The sequence below is a fragment of the Pan troglodytes genome, chromosome 10, assembly GCF_028858775.2.
Source record: "Pan troglodytes isolate AG18354 chromosome 10, NHGRI_mPanTro3-v2.0_pri, whole genome shotgun sequence".
Classification (NCBI taxonomy): Eukaryota; Metazoa; Chordata; class Mammalia; order Primates; family Hominidae; genus Pan; species Pan troglodytes.
This window is the reverse complement of record NC_072408.2, coordinates 138,078,953-138,091,705: the sequence shown is the minus strand read 5'-3', so window position 1 is coordinate 138,091,705 and position 12,753 is coordinate 138,078,953. Positions and strand designations below refer to the sequence as shown.

The 12,753-nt window shown below is 52.9% G+C and overlaps 1 long non-coding RNA gene across 1 annotated transcript; it reads left to right on the top strand.

The window, feature by feature from the left end:
• The first annotated feature begins 2,068 nt into the window (after positions 1 to 2,068).
• LOC107967810 (uncharacterized) lies at positions 2,069 to 11,349 on the top strand. Its single transcript, XR_001708525.4, has 5 exons — positions 2,069 to 2,173; positions 3,345 to 3,419; positions 3,539 to 9,708; positions 10,203 to 10,312; positions 10,441 to 11,349. It is a non-coding gene; the product is annotated as an uncharacterized LOC107967810 (long non-coding RNA).
• The last annotated feature ends 1,404 nt before the right edge of the window (positions 11,350 to 12,753 follow it).

Genomic DNA, 12,753 nt, shown 5'->3' with positions numbered 1-12,753 from the left:
GCCTCTGGAGAAGAGCACCGCCTTCCCGTTGGTAGGGGCCATCAGAGCAGGCTCTCGCCTGGGGTCTGTGTGGACAACTGGGTCTCACTTCACTGTGTTGATTCATGGGCAAGGCTCTTAGAGACAGAGAATCTCAGCTCAGTGAAGACAGAAGTGAGGAGAGCCTCACCAATCACAGCCAAGCCACCGAGGCAGACACAGCCATGCCATGCTGGAGGCCTGGAGGCTGGAGGCTGGGTGGCTGCTTCAGTTTCCTGAGGGAAGAAATTTGGTCTGAAATCGGTTCACAGTCAGGAAGAGTCCTGGACTGAGGTCTGAAGTTCTAGGGTTCATTTCTGTCTCCAAAATCTAAACCTAGAATAGAGAACTCAAGTTCAAATAGCCCAGCGATCCTACGGGGATGGCACGTGGCATTTTCATGTCGTTGGTGGGCCACCTGCACCCTGGCATGGTCACAGTGAGGAGACAGATCCTTAGAACCAGGTTAGCAGGTGCCAGAGCAGCTGTAGGAAGAATGGGCATTGGCTGAGATTCCTCTCGGAAGCTCCTGACAGATCAGCGTTGCTTCAGGATCCTCCCTCAGGAATTGGAACAAAAACCCCTCTGAGGCTGGGACCCATGGCCGACAGTGAGTTGGGGAGCTGGGGTTCTCTGCTTCTCTAGTATCAGATGTTTGCACTCTTCTTCCTCTGGCTGTGGCACGAGACCACTGGGCCAAGCCTCTGTGTGAGTTTCTTTCATCTCCACGCGGTTTCTGCTGTGACCTTTTTCCCCAGCACTGACTTTACAGGAAGTCCGCTTAAATGGGGCCAGCATTTCTGCGTTCAATAATTCAATGCTTGCGCTCACCGCCAGGCCGGTTAATTTAGTAACAGTGGGGAGCACAGGCTGCCTTCCACCTGTAGATCATGTTCCATCATGTTCCGCTTTGACTTCCAGAGCACACGGGTGGGTGAGGACACTGTCCTTCCCAGCGACGGCTGTGACTTTTACGTGGCCATTTAATGCTCCCAGTTAACGTGATGGTGAGAGGAAAATGACCTGTGCTGATAGCAGTCCTGGCTGCCTAAAGGTTCCCAGCATTTTCCTGGTAAAACGCTAGTGCCACTAATACACAGGTGTATGCAAACAGTGTGCACGTTTGTAATACAGTGGACACACAGACCATATTTCAAAAGCTTTCTGGCAGGGATTTGAAATTAAGTGACAAGACATCCCTGTCAAGGACAGGACAAAGCAATGTTCCATGGTTGCTAAGATGCCAAGTTATTTGGACAACAATTTTCCCTTGTCCTAAAGAGCTACTGTTGATTCCAAGGGACGCATCCTCCTTGTAATGACCCGGGTGACAAACTGCTCCTGGGCTCACATTCTTCTGTGCCAGCCCCAGATATCTTCCCAGCTCAGTCCCAGGGAGGAGGTATTGAGGTGTGGCCCTGCTGTGGCTGGGGACATGTTCCCCAGGGGTGGCTTGCAGACCACCTGCCTTAGAAACAGCTTGGCAGGGGGAGGGGAGGGCTTCAGATGCACATGTTTGTTCATGCCTGTCCAGAGCCGAACGCTGAGGTGGAGGCTGCCTTTCCCAGGGGTGCCCGTGTCCACCGCTTTGGGAACCTCTGATGCAGGGCAGGCGGCCAGGGCTGGGACCCAACGGGACTCGGGTCTGCCCTGTCCCTGCAGAGTCGTCCCCGTGATGGTGCATTTTTCCCTGGGCTCTGCCCTTGTTACTGTGAGTGGCTGTCAGGAGCGGCTTCATCTCTGGGAGCTCTGCAGATTCAGGCAGCTCTGAGTCCATTTCTAGGGGAGGAACGGGAGTGGCGTTGGGCAGAGAGGAGGCGTTGGGAACCCGGGGCAAGGGTGACCCCAGGCCACATGCCCAGGTGTGCAGAGGGGGGCTTTCTGCGTCTGGGAGTCGGTGCGACCTGGGATGAGTCTCCCTCCCTGCAGGGGTGGAAAAGCTTCCCTTTCTCCAGTCCCAATCTCCAACTGTGGCCTCCCTTGACAAACGCAACAGAAAATATGAGTGGCATCTGTGGGCCGCAGCCCCTGTGTTCTGTTTCCAAGGTCAGAGACCAGGACTAAGAGGCAGCACGTGGAGAACATCCAGAAGCGTCCATCAGTCAGAGTCGCCCTGCCCAGCCCACCCTCCATCCCGGGGGCCAGGGCATAGGGGGTGGGTTGGTGTGATGTGGGGGTGGGTGTGGTGTGATGTGGAGGGTGGGTGTGGTGTGATATGGAGGGTGGGTGGGTGTGATATGGAGGGTGGGTTGGTATGATATGGAGGGTGGGTGTGGTGTGATATGGAGGGTGGGTGTGGTGTGATGTGGAGGGTGGGTGTGGAGTGATGTGGAGGGTGGGTGTGGTGTGATATGGAGGGTGGGTTGCTGTGATATGGAGGGTGGGTTGGTGTGATATGGAGGGTGGGTTGCTGTGATATGGAGGGTGGGTTGGTGTGATTTGGAGGGTGGGTGTGGTGTGATATGGAGGGTGGGTGTGGTGTGATTTGGAGGGTGGACGTGGTGTGATATGGAGGGTGGGTTGGTGTGATGTGGAGGGTGGGTGTGGTGTGATGTGGAGGGTGGGTGTGGTGTGATGTGGAGGGTGGGTGTGGGTGTGATGTGGAGGGTGAGTGTGGTGTGATGTGGAGGGTGGGTGTGGTGTGATGTGGAAGGTGGGTGTGGTGTGATGTGGAGGGTGGGTGTGGTGTGATGTGGAGGGTGGGTGTGGTGTGATGTGGAGGGTGGACGTGGTGTGATGTGGAGGGTGGGTGTGGTGTGATGTGGAGGGTGGGTTAGTGTGATGTGGAGGGTGGGTTGGTGTGATGTGGAGGGTGGGTTGGTGTGATGTGGAGGGTGGGTGTGGTGTGATGTGGAGGGTGGGTGTGGTGTGATGTGGAGGGTGGGTGTGGTGTGATGTGGAGGGTGGGTGTGGTGTGATGTGGAGGGTGAGTGTGGAGTGATTTGGAGGGTGGGTGTGGTGTGATATGGAGGGTGGGTGTGGTGTGATATGGAGGGTGGGTGTGGTGTGATGTGGAGGGTGGGTGTGGTGTGATGTGGAGGGTGGGTGTGGTGTGATATGGAGGGTGGGTGTGGTGTGATATGGAGGGTGGGTGTGGTGTGATATGGAGGGTGGGTTGGTGTGATGTGGAGGGTGGGTTGGTGTGATTTGGTGGGTGGGTGTGGTGTGATACGGAGGGTAGGTGGGTGTGATATAGAGGGTGGGTGTGGGTTTGATATGAATCTCCACCTGGGAAGAGCCAGGGCCCGTCACGTCTCCCCACCTTTGTACCCAGCACAGAGTCATGGGATAAGGCCCTTCTCTCTGGCCTCCTCTCCAACCTGCAGTTCCCTGTCCATCTTGGCCAAGTTCATCTGATCTGCAGATGGGGAGCCTGCCTGGCACGAATCCTATGGTCCCTGGTAAGCATTGTGAACCCGAATACTCGGCTGCATTTTTCGACAGCACCTGTGTTCCCCCAAGGAAAACCCACTTTCCCCTCTCTCTCTGTCTCCTTCTCTCTTTCTCCCTCTCTCCCCAGCTTCCTTTGGGAAATCAAGAGCAAAGCTCGCTCCCAACTCATGGTGTTCCCCAAGCAGAATAGAGGCCGGCTGTGTGCGTTGAAGAAATGAATGAAGTGATCGGGAGCTGAGTGCCAGCGGAGACCGGCCCCCTTGGGCATATGTGAAAACCTGAGGACCCCACTGAACTTTCAAAATCCAAAGAAGAGAATCCTGAGGAAAGATCTGTATCATTTGCTGGGGTGTAAGATGTGCAAGGATATTAACAATTTAACAAACACATATCAAAGGGAGGTATAAGTATGATTTTCCATGATAATTTTCTATTGGAAGCATGAATGATACATAGACATATATTTTCTTGATCTGGTTTAGTAAAGTATTATTAATATTAGATAACCAAATTCCTACTGTAACCCAGAGGGCTAAATTGTATGAACAATGTTGTCTGATGTCCTGGTTGCCAGGCACTGTGGACAGCCACCCCAAAGTCCTCCCCACCTCTTCTTCCTGGCCCTCTCCAGGCAGATGGGATGGAAACTCAGAACTTGACTGACATTCCCAGCCTCCTTTGAAGTTCTGAGCCACCTCAGGGCTCCTCACCAGAATCAGCTCTCGGGAGCCAGGCTTCTCTTACTCAGAACCAGTGCAGGCTTCAGGCCCCACACCTCCTGCTCGGCCTCCTCTGGCCTCGGTTGATGAGTTGGAAGCTCCCTCCCCTGCCTCCCTGCGCCCAGGCTCACAAACCTGTCACTGGATGTCTTTATTTAGTGAGCTTTCCTGCCCAAGCCTGCTTCCAGGGCAGGATGTATTGATACAAAATCCATCACTTAGTGTGTCTGGGCATTTAATCAATGAGGCTGCAGGGAGCCCCGCGTGACTCAGAGGGTGCCGGGAGTGAAGGCCAGGCGAGAAGAGCATCCAGAGTGTGTGGAAGGGTGGTTTTTATTTTTGATCCTGTAATGTCAGGCTCCAGCAATTAGACGTCTACTCCCTGTAATGCTGGCACTGCAGCAGAATTCCACCACAACCTGGATATTTGCCCAGGTACTCATTTTATAACTCCCATGTTCATTCAATAAATACCCTACCTGTATCCTATGTGCCAGACACAGATCCAGATGCTGAGAAGAGTCAACTAACAGCTCACAGGTCACACTGAGCTTTTGCTCCCTAATGGAATGATGGTGATGATGGTGTTCGTGATGATGATGGTCATGATGGTGATGGTGATGGTTGTGATGGGGATGGTGATGATTGTTATGATGGTAATGATGGTGATGATGATGGGATGATGATGGTGATAATGATGGTAATGAGAGTGATGGTGATGGGATGATGGTGATGATGGTGATGGTGTTGGTGATGGAGATGAGATAATGGCGATGGTGATGGGATGATGGCAATGCTGCTTATGGTGATGGTGATGATGATGGTGATGATGATGACGGTGATGATGATGATGATGGTGACATGATGATGATGATGGTGATGTGATGATGATGATGGTGATGTGGTGATATGGTGGTGATGGTAATGGTGATGGCAGTGATGGTGATAATTAAGGTGATGGTGATGGTGACGATAACGGTGGTGATGGCGGTGGTGATGGTGGTGATGGTGATGATGGTGATAATGGTGATCATGACAGTGTCAGCAGAGGAAGCAGGCACAGTAGTAGCAATCTGAATAAACATTACACAGCCCTTACTATGCAACAGATGCTATTCTGGGCACCTCCCATATGTCAGGTCACTCAACTGACACGACATCACCTGAGGTAAGTGCTCATGATCTCCATTTGATAAATGAGAAACTGAGGCACAGAGAAGTTAAGTCACCTTCCTAAAAGCACACAGGATGTGCTAGTGCTGGGATTCAGAGCAAGCGCCTCATCCCATAAGCAGTGGACTCAGAAACAACACCATAAACTAATAGGCAAATACTTTTAGACAGTGACGAGTATTATGAAGACCGTCAAGAGGGTGATGTGAGTGTGACTTGGTGTGAGGAGGCTGCATTCAATGAGAGATCAAGGAAGGCCTCTCTGAGTAGACACTCACTGGGGAGGGGAAGCATGAGGGTTGTGAGCAGTGTTCAGACAGGTGTCAGAGCAAGTGCAAAGGCCCTGGGGTGGAGTGAGCTTGGAGCATTCAAGGAACAGCAAGATGGCCAGAGAGGCTGAAGCAAAATAAACAGAGGGGGAGATGGAGCCTGGGCCATGGGGGCCTCACAGTTCATGAGACATGGTGTGGGTTTATTGTGAGTGGGTGGAAGCCCCTGGAGCCCCTGCAGGAAATCACCTCAGTCACTCCATGATGCCTGAGTGTGTGGTGCTGATTCTGGGCTATGGGGCAGGTTGGGGCCTCTGCTGTGTCCTGGGGACAATGGGAGGAATCTGCTCCCAGCAATTATAAACACATCACGAGCAAGACGGCAAGAACCCTCTCTGAGGTGATCATGTTTGGGAAAGGCCCTCCTAACACACCCCATTTCCAGGAGCTAGAATGTCTTGACCTGGCCTAGGACACCACTGTGCAAATCAAGGGACGTGTGTTCATTTGAGTGGATTGCAGCAGCCAGTGTGGGGCCCAGCATTGGGAATTAGATCCAGATTGTGCTTCTGTGAGAGTTTCTCTCTCTACAAAAGTCAACAGCACCATGGGAGCTCTGGTCACTTCCCAGGTCATCAGGAGACTTTGGGGTGAATTTATAAGTAGAGGCAGCTGAGCCCTTGTGAAGTTATCCTAGACATCTTGGAGGCCTGAGTGGGCCACATCTCTGCAGGCAGGACCACCAGGCAGGGGGTGGGCAGCTTTGTTGTCAGGGGCAAGGCTGCAATTAAACATCTCATTGCCCTGGCTCCCGCTCTGGGACTGCCTGCAGGAAAACCAATGATCAGAAATGCAGCTGATGGGGTGCCCAGACTCCTCAGGGCCCTGCTTTCATCTGATGACGCTGCTGAGCTTCGCACATGAACTGTGCCATCCCAGGAGGCTGTGCTCTCATGAGGAGGTGTGTGACTGTCTTAATGAGACGTCCCTGGCACTGAGCCAACCTAATCTCAGATCCTCAGGGTGAGTTCTCTGAGCTCTGACTGTCATCATCCCCCATGACAGCCTGGCTGAGTCCCAGGGGATGGGTGCTCTGATGCTGAGATCATGTATGGGGCTGTGTGTGTGGAAGTGAGGTAGGAGGTGAGGGCTCCACTCTGGAGCAGATTGAAGACTGGGTGAAACAGAGAAAAGGCCACAGCGCCTCTCCATAAGACACGGCCACTAGTGCCATGACAGTTTACCATTGCCATGACAACACTGTGAACTTACCTCACCTTTCCATGGCAACAACCCCAAGACCTGGAAGTTACCACCGTTTTCCTGAACTTTCTGTGTAATTCATTCCTTAATTTGCATGTAATTAAGAGTGGGTATGTATAGATATACATGATTGCAGAGCCGCCCCACCGCTCCCCTCAGCTCACTGACCTGGGCTGAGCCCCACTTTTGGGGCTCTCCTGCCCTGCTTCAGAAGGGGACACCCCAGCATGCACCAGCCCACACCCCGCCCCCTCTGTCCTCTTCCCCACTCACTGGCCTCATTGGGGAATGCTTGGAATTATTCCAGGACAGCTTTGTCCTTTGCCCGGTGCTGTGTCCCCAGGTAAACAGTGGGTGCCTGCAGAGAGAGGTCCTCACGGGGACAGAGCCTCCAGCCCTCTCCACTACCCCGACACACAGAGGATACACACGGGTGAGCTGGATGCATTGATGAACTTGGAATGTCGTGGTCCCCAGAGGAGGCTCACAAGGTGCCCAGCAGCAGCTGAAGCAGAGCCTTGAGCAAGGGGCACGCCTGTTCTGACATCACCCCCTCCCTGCTGCAGGGAGAGGTGGCACACTCTCCCACCCACACCGCCTGGGTTCACTGTGTTAGGGGAGGGTGCTGGCAGGGATCATAAGGTTTGATTTCCAGAAGTCATGGGGGCTGGAGACGATCCAGGTCTGGGTCAACTTGGGAGAAATAGGAGGGAGACCTAGGGTTGCCAGATTAGGAAATAAAAAAGGAAGGATGTGCAGATAAACCTCCATTTCTGCTAAAATATGCGTGTGTGCAAGGACATAGATATCTATGTACACACAGGTTCGCATTAGCGGTGGCAGTGAGGACCTTTCTATGACGTCCGGGTGACATAGGCCGCCTTTGCAAATATGCGTGTGTGCAAGGACATAGATATCTATGTAGACACAGGTTCGCATTAGCGGTGGCAGTGAGGACCTTTCTATGACGTCCGGGTGACATAGGCTGCCTTTGCTTTGTGGGTGTCCTCGCCACAGCTGGGGCCCTGGGTGCTTTGCAGGGGACCATCCCCTCTCACGAGCCATCCTACTCCCCAAAGCACCTCCCTGCCCCTCCCGAGGGGCCCGCGTTCATAGGCACTCACAGATTTTTTTTCAAGAGGAGCTCATGGTTGCTTATTTCTAATGTTCTACTTTGCTTGGAAAAATTTGATCCAGTCTGAATTTTCCTGTCAATTCAGGAAATTGATCAGTCCTGAAAAATGACTTGTTTTTTGTTGCTGTTGTTGTCCGAAACTGCTTCTCTTTGAAGTTTAGTGAAATGAGAAAGTAGCCTGGGGTTGATAAATCTGTATTGATTTTACCTGGAATACCTTACATCTTTTGATTTCAACCCTTCTTAGATTTCAGGAAAGCTCTCTTAATTGTATCTCTGGAATCTTCTCCATTTCACTTTTCTCTTCTCTGCAGAAACAAACTATGCAAACGCCTTACCTCTTTGTGCTTTCTTTTTTTTCTTTTTTTTTTTTTGAGAGACAGAGTCTCGTTCTGTCACCCAAGCTGGAGTGCAGTGGCGTGATCTTGACTCACTGCAACCTCTGCCTCCTGGGTTCAAGCAATTCTCCTGCCTCAGCCTCCCAAGTATCTGGGATTACAGGCATGTGCCTCCACACTTGGCTTATTTTTTGTATTTTTAGTTGAGATGGGGTTTCGCTATGTTGGCCAGGCTGGTCTCGAACTCCTGACCTCAGGTGATCTGCCCGCCTTGGCCTCCCAAAGTGCTGAGATCACAGGCGTGAGCCACCGTGCCTGGCCCTGTTTGTGCTTTCATATGAATTGTTTTCTCTTTAATTCTTCTTGAAATTATTTCTGTTCCGTTTATTTTGCAAATGTATCCTGCTTGTTGCTGCTGTTTTCAACCGTGCCCTTTCTCCTTCTTTCTGTGATGATGCCTCCATTTCTGTGATGTCTGACTTTTTTCCTTCCTCCTCTTTCTTGAGCGCCGCCACCTCGGTTTTCTTCACCTCTTGTTGTCTGTCTTCTGAGGTCTTCCTCGAGCCTGTGCCTCTGCCACAAGTTCCTGATCCACGGAGGCCACAGGTAACATCCGGTTGTTTGAACCCGTGGAGAACTGCGGGGCACGGTTCTCCTCTGCTTCTCAGCCACGCCGTCCCGCCATGCGTTCTTCACCCGCCTTTTGTCGGTTGCTGCCTCCCTCCCTCCAGCTGTCAGCTGTCCCTCTCTCTTCCTTCTTCTCCCTTCCTCCCTCTCCATGTGTACGGCTTGGACCTTAACCCTCTTTTTCTCTCAAAGACCTGAAATGTGGGGGTCCTAGGGGGCCCCTCTTCAGAGCCACACTTACAGCCAGCCAGTTGCAAAGAGGGCAGGTAGATTCCACACCATCTTCCACAGCCCGCTGCCTGCCACTCTCTGCAGCTCAAATTTCAGGGGCTCCTGCAGCCGAGACATGGACCCTACTTTACACCAAGCAGAGGGCCGTGGGGTTCCCTCGTGTGACTGTGAGGTTTGCTGGAGACTGCGAGCCTGCCCGTGCGGGCTCTGCCCTGCCTGGTGCCCATCCTGTCTCCGATCCACCCGCACGCCGCATCCTGGATCCTCACCTCCCGCACCCATGGATTTCAGCATCCAGTGTTTCTTGGTGTTCCCTCTCACAGGCCCAGTTCCTCATGGACCTGAGACCTTCCCACCCAGCGTCTCCCCGAACACGGCCGGTAGTGTTCAGCCTTTCTCCACTCCTTCTCCGCCACTCGACTTCTTGCCAGCTGGTGTCCAGTTACGTTTTGGCAAAGGTGGTCACCGGGCAGACCTGGAGAGAGGGAAGTCATGGAAGCCCTCTCTGCTCTCTGCAGTGGCGTCGTGAGGCGTGGTCTCTGGTGGGCCTGCTGGGTGCACTGTTGGGTGTCAGTGGCCAAAACAGGCCCCGTGGATGGGCGGGGGGCGGGGAAGGACATGGCCACTGCTCCTTTCCTCATTCCAGAGCAGGCTGCGGCCAGGTCCCTGGGTGAAGGGGCCTTCAGATTGCAGATCTGAACAGAAGGGCTGGTGGATGATGTTTGAAGCCACGGATAATATGCCTGGAAAAGACAAAGGGCCAGGGCAGGGCCTGAATTAGGACTAGGGCAGGGCCTGAATTAGGGCCAGGGCTGAGCCTGAATTAGGGCCAGGGCCGAGCCTGAATTAGGGCCAGGGCGGAGCCTGAATTGCCGAAGCGAAGAGGGGAAATCATGAAAGGAAACGGAGGAGGACCGAACCCAGGGCCGGGGGAATATCCACCTCCATTTCAGGTCTCAGGAAGGGCAAGCCAGAGCCCTTTCTTGGAGGAGTGGTAGGTTGCAGCCACTCAGGCCTAATCCTGCTTTGTACCTAGAATAACAGAAGATCTTCTTCAGAAACCTCAAGCTCCGATGATGCCTTCAGACCCATGAGGATGGAGTGTGAAATTCCATGAATATCGAGTCTATTTTCTGGACCCCAGAGGTGAGCATGGGCTGACAGAGAATGCATCATTCACACATCTCCCAGGACCGTGAGGGTGGGAGATGCACACGTGTGCCCTCTGATCCCCCGGTGCCCTCACCATGAGGTGTTTTTATGGTTCTGGAAAGCTGTGCGTCTTCCTCTCTGTCGGGCTCATTCTGAAGCACAGTCCCAGCATCCATATGGCAGATGCAGCATCCACGTGGCAGACGCTTCCTGGACACTCTTAACAGCATCCACATGGCAGACGCTTCCTGGACACTCTTAACAGTCACAGGACACTTGGGCTAGTCAGGACACAGAGGACACAGCAGGCTGCAGCTGCAGAGCTTGAAAAGATTTATTTTAAAAGCCCAAGGGGATAAATACAGCATCTCTCACATTACTCCATATTAAAAATATTTGGATTAATTATATTAAAAATTTGCATTCAAAAGCATGTATGTAAATAGGAGTTAAAAATTGCAGAGTGGGTAGGCAGAGAGTGTCTCCCCTCAAGCATCTCCAGGGGAGCAGAGCCTCTGAGCTCCACCTGGTCTGGCTGGCACTGCTCGGCTGGCACTCTGATGAGTGATGAGTGTTGAACTGGTGAGTGTCGGACTGGCTGGGTTGGGGGCCCATGCCCCCTGTGAAGCAAAACTTGAGGTAGACCTCACCCCCAATCCCTGGCCTGAGGCTGTGGGTGCTTTTCTGAGGAAGGCCAATAGGCTGTCTTTAGAGTTGGGGTCCGATGCCTGCCATGTGGACTCTTCTCAGATGGTGACCATGCTGGGTCCACTCGTGTCTCTGTCCCGTCTCCTGTGCTGCTGACTTTGTGCAGAAACCATGGTTCCTGGGCCCAGACCCTGAGAAGCCATCCTCATGCCCCTCCCAGCCCCAGCACATCTGCCCAGCCTTCACCAGACTCATTCTGCTCCTGCCAGGGAGGCGGTGCCAGCCCACTATTCCTCTTGGACAGGGTGCCTGTCTTACCATGTGGAGATGCCAGGACCAATGAGATAAAGTAGGGGCACAGATTCCCAGAGAACGAAGGTGCCTGAGACGCAGCAGTGTGATGCGGGGCAGGGGCTCCACTGGTCAGAGGGGTGCAGGGCTTCTGCCCAGACACAGGCAGGTCTTGGATGAAGGGGGCAGAAGACCCAGGCAGGAGTTGGCGGGCAGGTCTGTTCTGCTGGTCACCACCACTCAACACTCACTCACTTACCTGTGCGCCCATTCATTCCCTCACTCACTCTCCCATGCATGCATTTATTCGTTGATTCAGTCATTCTCCCGCATGTGAATTCACTCACTCATTCATCTGTGCATGCATGCATTCATTCACTCACCCATGCAGGCATTCCCTCCCTCACTCACACACCTATGCACCCATTCACTCACTCACTGACTAACCCGTGCACCCATTCACTCACTCACTCACCCATGCACCCATTCACTCACTCACTCACCCATACACCCATTCACTCACTCACCTATGCACCCATTCACTCACTCACTCACCCATGCACCCATTCACTCACTCCCTCACCCACCCATGCACCCACTCAGTCACTCACTCACCCACCCATGTACCCATTCACTCACTCACTCACCCACTCATGCACCCATTCACTCACTCACCCACCCATGCACCCATTCACTCACTCATTCACCCACTCATGCAACCATTCAGTCACTCACTCACCCACCCATGTACCCATTCACTCACTCACTCACCCACTCATGCACCCATTCACTCACTCACCCACCCATGCACCCATTCACTCACTCACTCACCCACTCATGCATCCACCCATTCACTCACTCACCCATGCACCCGCGCACCCATTCACTCACTCACCCATGCACCCATTCAGTCACTCACTCATGCACCCATTCAGTCACTCACTCACTCACCCACCCATGTGCCCATTCACTCATTCACCAATGTGCCCATTCACTCACCCACTCATGTGCCCATTCACTCACTCACTCACCCACACGTACATTCATTTATTTACTCACCCATGCATCATTCATTCACTCACTCACCTGCACATGCATTTCTTCATTCACTCAATCAACAAACATTCACTGAGTTTTGGTCATCTTTCAAGCACGTGGTAGGTACTGAGGACACAGAAATGAACAAAACAAGCAGGTTTTCTTGCTTTCCTGGACAATGCGTTCTAGAGGGGAGGGATGGGCAATGAATGAATGAATAAGTAAATGGAGAAGGGCATAAAGGGTGCCCAAGTCACCCTGCTTCTCCCACTGGGATGAAGTAATCCGTCTCCCTCCTTCCGCTTTCCAACTCCCCATCTCATCATCCCCTGCACAAACCATCCCCAGATGGAGACAGATGGTGTCCCTCCCACAGTGGGACACTTCTGTTCTCTCTCAGTGCTTGTAATAAAATTCCCATCAAGGCCAAGGAGGCCTCTGCCCATGAGCTGCCCCCC